At 42.9% G+C, this 8,398-nt stretch overlaps 1 pseudogene; it reads left to right on the top strand.

Moving 5' to 3' along the window:
• The first annotated feature begins 3,195 nt into the window (after positions 1-3,195).
• LOC133751650 (TATA box-binding protein-associated factor RNA polymerase I subunit D-like) lies at positions 3,196-6,208 on the top strand (annotated as a pseudogene).
• Positions 6,209-8,398: the final 2,190 nt, after the last annotated feature.

The following is an 8,398-nucleotide window of genomic DNA, read 5'->3' on the forward strand; positions in this document are numbered from 1 at the left end:
CTCTCATGTAAAAGTGATCCCTGTTAAATTTCAGAGTGGAAAAAGAGAGGGAGGAGATGCACAGTTTGGGACATGCACAATCAGTCTTGCCCCAAATGATGGAGTTAGAAATGTGCCAGGGGATTCCAATACAATCCCATCAAGGTGGCATGTACCAATGCCATCTCACTAGTCCAAGTGATCAATTTCAGTTCACATTCGATGGCTTGGAGAGGTCTAAGGAACAAAGGGATCACACAAACAAGACAAGTGTCTGCTAATACTAACTGCTAGAATCAAAAAGGGAGAGAAAGATCCAGCATGGGAAGTGGGATACACAGCAGACTCATAGAATGGCAGATGTCCTAAACAACACTCTGGCCTCAGAATCAGCCCTTAAGGCATTCAGATCTGGCTGAAGAGCCCATGAGAGTATTGTAGGCATGGAAAGCCAAGATACCATGGAAAAGAAAAAAAGAAGAAGACCTAAATGAAAGATCTCTGTGAGTGAGATCCCAGTGGAAAGAACGGGGCCATCAAAGAAGGAGGTACCTTTCTCTGAAGGGAGGAGAGAACTTCCACTTTGACTGTGACCCTATCAGAATAAGATCAAAGTCAGCGAACCCTAAAGGCTTCCATAGCCCTGGCAACTCATGACTAGAGCCTAGGGAGATTACTGAAGCCATGAACAGGAGTGTCAAATTGTTAAGTCAGCAACAGGAGTCACTGTGTACTTACATCCCATGTGGGATCTGTCCTTAATGTGTTGTCTAATGTGCAGTGATGCTATAACTAGTACTGAAACAGTATTTTTACACTTTGTGTTTCTGCGTGGGTACAAACTGATGAGATCTTTACTAATTATATACTGAATCGATCTTCTGTATATAAAGAGAATTGGAAATGAAAAAAAAAAACCTGGTGTTAAATTGGAAATGGCATAGAAAATTAATTAATTTTTTAAAAAATATTATGTAGGATCTCTGCCTTTAATGTGCTGTACACTCTTATTTAATGCTATAACTAGTACTCCAACAGTATTTTTTTTTTCACTTTGTGTTGCTATATGGGGGCAAACTGTTGAAATCGTTACCTAATTTATACTAAACTGATCTTTTGTATATAAAGAGAATTGAAAATGAATCATGATGTGATTGGAAGGGGAGAGGGAGCGGGAAAGGGGAGGGTTGTGGGTGGGAGGGAAGTTTTGGGAGGGGGAAGCCATTGTAACCCATGAGCTGTACTTTGGAAATTTATATTCATTAAATAAAAGTTTAATAAAAAAAAAGAAGTACTCTCATGCAGTTTTCTTAAGTATAGCCAAATTTCCCTATGGAGGGGCTGTCACATTTTGCATTATGAAAATACTTGTTTTCCCGCAGCCTCACCAAGAGCATGTATTGCCAAGTTTTTGAATGTCTGCCAATCGAAACTGGCATATGTGGTGTAGATCTCCAGAAATAGCATAGAGAACTGTCTACAATAATGGATATAAATGTTTAAAGGTAGAAGTCATTTGCTTTTTGGATGGCTGTGTTTAGCTATGCTCTAATAGAGCACCTGTCCCAAATTTTCTAGTGGCACTCTGATCAGAGACCTCTCTGTCATGCAGCCACTACAGCTGTTTGACCAGTGGATGTCACTCTAGTGTTACTTGAAGAGATAGATTCTAGCATTTCTCCCTCAGTTTATTTATTTTAGGACAATAACTCTCCCCAGAAGTCCACTCCAGTGGTGACTATTTGGTGTAGGGGCTAGGACTCCTGCAGTACGTCTAGGTTTAAGTTCTGGCTTTGCTCCCACTCAGTCTTACTGCTAATGTACACCCAGGGACGCAGCTGGTGATGACGCTCAGGTAGCTGGGTCCTGACATACAAATGGAAAACTTTGTGGCCACTGCTTCAGCCTGCCTCAGCCCTGGCTCTGGCAGGAATTTGGAGAATGAACCAGCAAATAGTAGATATTCTCATTCTCTCTCACTCGCTCTCTCGCTCTCACTAATCTTTAAATGAATGTATAGAGCACTGATGCTTTAAGAGAAAAAGAGGTGAAGATGACCTTAAGGGCCAGACAATTATCTTGCGGATTAAAGGGAACCAGAAACCTTAGTAACTAGGGTATTAACCCATATATATTTAATTTTCATTATTTCAAAAAGCAGGTAATTATCAAATCAAAAAGAAAGAAAATGTTAAATTTACAGATTACAACTGTGTTGTCATTGATATCAGGCATGATGTTTGTTATTAAAATTAATAAAATATTATTTAAATGATACTTTTTTTTTACAGAGTTACAGAGAGACAAGGGAAGACAGAGAGAGAGAGAGAAAGAAAGAGATCTTCCAACCACTGGTTCACCCTCCAAATGACCACAACTGCCAGAGCTAGGCCAGGCCAAAGCCAGGAGCCAGGAGCCAGGAGCTTCTTCCAGGTTTCCCCCACGGGTGAAGGGGCCCAAGCACTTGGGTCATCTTCCACAGCTTTCCTAGGCCATTAACAGGGAGCTGAATTGGAAGTGGAACAGCTGGGACTCGAACTGGTGCCCACATGGGATGTTGGCACTGCAGGCCACAGCTTAATACACTATGCCGCAGCGCCAGCCCCACTAGATGATAGTCTTTTTTTTTTTTAAGAGTTATTTATTTATTTATTTTAAAGTCAGAGTTACACAGAGAGAGAAGGAAAGGTAGAGGTAGAGAGAGAGAGAGAGAGAGGTCTTCCATCCACAGGTTCACTCTCTAATTGGCCGCAACGGCCGGAGCTGTGCTGATCCGGTGCCAGGAGCTTCTTCCAGGTCTCCCACACAGGTGCAGGGGCCCAAGGACTTGGGCCATCTTCTACTGCTTTCCCAGGCCATAGCAGAGAGCTGTTTCAGAAGCAGAGCAGCCAGGACTCGAACCAGCACCCATATGGGATGCTGGCACTGCAGGCGGTGGCTTTACCCACTACGGCACAGTGCCGGCCCCTAGATGAGACTTTTAAGTAGATAATTTATCAGTAGAGCCACAGAAGAAAAATGTTATTAGGATTTGTCAAAAAAAGCTATAAGAGCCTTGATAAAGTCCAAAACAGATTAGCTGAGAATAACCAAATTTCCCATTGGAATAAGCTCAATATCCAGTAAACACAAGCAGGCCTAATAACGTCGATGACAAATGGTAGACAGTGAGTTCTGATAGCACAGTTAGCTTTCTCCTTACGGCAACCCTTAGCCATGTGTGGCTACGAAACCATCTCCATTCTGAAGCATCCTCTCTCACTGCGGAAGTTCTACCACACGTCATCATCTGCTGTCACAGACTGCTGCGGCTTACGGCCCTCGCTCCAGTTGCTAAAGAGCTTTGAGTTGCTGCTTATCCCCTTGATCCAAGGTCGCCAGAAGAGTGGACTTCCTGACGGAGTTCCTAGAAGTGGCCTCTTCCTTCCACTACTAAATGGCCCATGGCCACAGGGCTCTCCTGCCTCACCGTGTTGGCGAGGCCCTGTGGTTAATGTATGTTTCATTTGAGCTTTTTTAACTTTCCAGCCTTTGCCTCTCTGTAATTGAAGTCTCTGTAAATCTTGGATTTACAGAGTTTTTAAAGGAAAGAATAAACTGTATGGAGAGTAGAAGAAGACATTGAATTATTGCATCTTTGCCTTTCATTCCCCTAAGTCTGTCTACCTACCTTGAATGTCTGAGTTGACCATATAGGCGAATCACTCATAACTCATCCCAAGGAATAGTGGTTTTGCCTAGAATATTAAATAATTTTTCAAAAACTAAAACTAAAAATCAGCTAAGGGTTCCGAAGGATCTATTGCCATTATACGGATTATCCACAATGAGGTGCTTTAAAAGTTTGTGGAAAATGTGTATTATGAAACCGCTACACATGTATGTCAAACTCTTTTGTACCAAAATAAATTTGTTAAGTTTATTTATTTGAGAAACAGAGAAAGAGAGAGACAGAGCTCCCATCTGCTGGTTCACTTCCCAATTGCATCCGGTGGGTAAGGCCAGGCCAAGGCCAACACTGGGAACCAGGAGCTCAATCCTGTCTCCCCCATGGATGGCAGGAAATAATTACTTGAGGCATCACCACCGCTTCCTGAGGCTAAAGCAGGAAGCCGGAGTCAGGACCCTGAGCCACGTTGGTACTTTGATGTGGGATATAATAATCTTAACCACCAGGCCAAGTGTTCACCTCTAAACTTATCTTTTTTTTAAGATTTATTTATTGAAAAGCAAAATGAGAGAGAGAGAGAGAGAAGAGAGTGATGTTTCATCCACTGAGTCACTCCCCAAATGGCACAACAAGGGCTGAGCCAGATTGAAACCAAGAGCCAGTAGCTTTGTCTGGGTCTCCCATGCGGGTACAGGGGCCCAAGCACTTAAAGCCATCATTTGTTGCATTCTTTGGCCCATTAGCTGGGAGCTAGATCAGAAGTGGAGCAGCTAGGACTTGAACCAGCACCTATATGGTATGCCAGCATTGCAAGAAGAGGCTTAACCCATTACACTACAGTGCTGGCCCCTAGACCTTTTTTTTTTTTTTTTTTTTTTTTTTTGACAGGCAGAGTGGATAGTGAGATAGAGACAGAGAGGAAGGTCTTCCTTTTTGCCGTTGGTTCACCCTCCAATGGCCACTGCGGCCGGCGCACCGCGCTAATCCGAAGCCAGGAGCCAGGTGCTTCTCCTGGTCTCCCATGCGGGTGCAGGGCCCAAGCACTTGGGCCATCCTCCACTGCCTTCCCGGGCCATAGCAGAGAGCTGGCCTGGAAGAGGGGCAACCGGGATAGAATCCGGCGCCCCAACCGGGACTAGAACCCAGTGTGCCGGCGCCACAAGGCGGAGGATTAGCCTGTTAAGCCACGGCGCCGGCCTGGCCCCTAGACTTTTAATTCCACTTTTCCATGAACTTTTAGTAGTACCCTTATAGGCAGAAATAATAATTAACACTATTGAGTCTTAACTCTGTGCCAGACATTGCTTCAATCACTTTCCTAATATTACATAATATAATCCTCATAGAAACCATCATGTTACAGATAATGATTTTCTAGCTATGAAAGTGAAAAAAGGAAAAACAACTATGAGCTAGAGATCTGGGAAATGTAGGAACTCTATCAAGAGCAGGCTGGGTAGAGTAGCCCAGAGGGACCCACATAATGCCCAGGTGCCCTTCGGTGTGTGGCCAGAGGGAGGAGCAATCTGTCCTAATAGCCCACTCTGGGAAAGGACGCCTCCTACTGACCCTGCCATTTATACTGACTTAGGATTAAAGCACTTCAAAAAGTTCATGGAAAATGCATATTAGAGGGGCTGGCCTGTGGCGTAGTAGGTAAAGCCACTACCTGTGGCGCCGGCATCCCATATGGGCACCAGTTTGAATTCCAGCTGCTCCACTTCCAATCCACCTGGAAGAAGTTTCTGGCTCCTGGCTTCCAACCAGCCCAGTTCTAGCCACTGAGACCATTTGGGGAGTGAACCAGCAAATGGAAGACCTCTCTCTCTCTCTCTCTCTCTCTCTCTCTTTAAAGATTTGTTTATCCATTTCAAAAGCACAGTTACAGAGAGGCAGAGAAAAAGAGAGAGAAATCTTCCATGAAGATTTCCATGAAGCAGTTATTGAAAAATTTAAGAAAAAAAAAAACGTAAAAGAAGAAAACAGAAATAGAAGGCAACAGGAAGGCCAGTAGGCAGACCTAAAGGACAGAAAAACAATAAAATATTACATGTAGTTAAAAACCAATTTAAAGACAAAGGACCTAGGTTCTCATTTTTAGAATCAGAGAATGGAACTCAACCATCAACTTGCAGGAAAATTTTAACCTTTGAGCAAGCTGTTGCAAGAGGATTTTTTAATTACATTGAAAAATTGAAGTATGAATATCACCTGAAAGAATCTCTGAAACAAATGGATGTTGGTGATGATTTAGAAAAAGAAGATCTTGATAGTTGTAGATACAAGTATTTGGATGATGATGGATCTGTATCTCCTATTGAAGAACCAGTAGCAAAGGATGAGGAAGCAGCACACCCTGAACAGGAGGAATGTGATATCAAATTGGTAGACAGTAGTTGTTTCATCATATATTCTGAATTCCCAAAACTGATGAATGTGAATTCAGAACAAAAGAATGTGAAAGAAGCTGTTTCATGTAAAAAGAGAGCCTCAAAGATCAAAAACACTGCACAGAAAAGGAGACAGCAACAAGAAACTCAACGAAGGCTTTTGTCTTGAACAAGTCTGGAGTTGAAGGTGCATCTTAATGTATCGGGATACCCCGACACATTTTTAAATAAGTTTTATTTTTGAGTGATGGCTTAGGAAAAAAGTACAGCCATTCACACGTGTGTGTGTCAAGAATCAGGGTTGATACGACACCGTGAATTAAGCATCAGTTTGTTCAAAAGGGCTTGAAGATTTAAAAGAGCTAACTAGGTGACTTTGGACAGTGGAAGGAACTGCAACATGGGAACTTCCTTAAATAAAATTTATTATTAACTTTAAATAATTTTGCCTTATGTTATACAGTATAAACAATAAGCTGCACTGGTTTATAGAAAATCAAAAGCTCCCCAGATGGCCACAGTGGCCAGAGCTGAGCCGATCCGAAGGCAGGAGTCCGGAGCTTCTTCTGGGTCTCCCACATGGGTGCAGGTGCCCAAGGACTTGGGCCATCTTCCACTGCTTCCCAGACGCATTAGTGGGGAGCTGGATCTGAAGTGGAGCAGCCAAGACTCAAACCGGCGCCCATATGGGATGCCAGCATTGCATGCGGCAGCTTTACCCTCTATGCCATAGCACCGGTCCCTGAAGATCTGTCTCTCTTTCTGCCTCTGCTTCTGCCTCTGCCTCTTTATAACTCTGCCTTTCAGACAAATAAATAAATCTTTAAAAAAAAATAAAGGAAAGGAAAGGAAAATGTATGTAATGAAAATACTATCCACTGTTTTCAAAATAAGCGTATCTTTTCATTTCATTTTTTCACAAACTTTTTGAAGTACCTTCTCAAGTGGATAAAACAAAAGAACTGTAAAAGAAGCTTGGCCTTTGGTGACCAGGACTCGGGAGCAGAGAGAAGAAAGACTTCATGTTCAAGGAATAGAACTGGTGCGTGTCCTGCACCGGGCCAGGCGGTAGCTTCAGAAGAACTCCTGGGGGGCAAGGGCTCCCCGGTGGGAATAAAACCCAGGCCATCATCCTCCCATGTTGGTGAAGGCCGTGGGCAGTGCGCAAAATGCCAGGCCAGTGGTCCTCATCGGCTGGAGCTACTGGCTCCCAGCATCCACCTGGCCCAGAACAAACCTCACTGTTGTGGTCATTTGGGGAGTGAACCAATGGATGGAAGATTCTCTCTCTCTCTCTCTCTCTCTCTCTCTCTCTCTCTCTCTGACTGCCTGTCTATAACTCTGCCTTTCAAATAAATAAATAAATCTTTAAAACACACATATATACACACATGCACACATAGAATGCTATCCGAAAAATGGATTTGCATTCACTCTCCTTATCGAAGTCTACATTGTAGCTTAAGCTATTGATAATGATATATATAAGATCCCAATTAAAATAGTAAACATTGCATATTTAATATACACTTAAAATATTCCTTATTTCATTTTAAAATTTCACCTTTGAAAATTTTCTTTTGTGAGCGTGCATATCTATGCTATATAGCACCAGTTCTACAATGTGTGTACAATGTATATACTGGGAAACTAAATGGATACACCTAGATTAGGACTGTGTGCTCAAACTGGTTCACCAATAGGCACTTACTACCTGCGGGTTGTAAAGTTTTAAAACTGGAAGGAATCATAGAAATGTCAATGAAGTTTTAAAATTTTTAAATAAGAAAACTGAAATAGAGATGGGATTAATATAAAATCACTAACCTGAAATCAAGCCGCCATCCCTTTTGCGAGGACTGAATAACACTGCGGAGTCATAGGCGTGTCCTGTTCCAGTGGGAAAAACACTCGGAAGCCCTTTGTTAGGGACTCACTTCTGCCACTTATCATCCCCAAACCTTGATTTCTCCAGCTGTAAACGGAATAAGTAACGTCATCCATTATTTTCTGGTTACAAAATGACCCCAAAATCTAATGGTTTTCAAATAATAAATATGGAGACCATGGAAATGCTTAAAACCAGGGAAGCCTTGTGAATACACACATGATTATTAGAGTGCTGATGCCCCAAGCTCATTTCTCTCCAACTCCAACCTCCCAACTTGGAAAGGAGTAAGACACCGAATAACTCTGCATGGATGCCTCAGCTCTGAGTGATGGCACTGCCTGCCAGTGTCCGACCAGCAATGTCTCAGGTACCCACCAAGGTGAAAATCCCACCAGAGAGAGAACAGGGCATAAATCTCTCTCTGCCCTCTCCAGTCGAGGAAGCTGTGGCGGGGAGAAGAGAGAGGGT

Source organism: Lepus europaeus, chromosome 2 (genome assembly GCF_033115175.1).
Source record: "Lepus europaeus isolate LE1 chromosome 2, mLepTim1.pri, whole genome shotgun sequence".
Taxonomy (NCBI): Eukaryota; Metazoa; Chordata; class Mammalia; order Lagomorpha; family Leporidae; genus Lepus; species Lepus europaeus.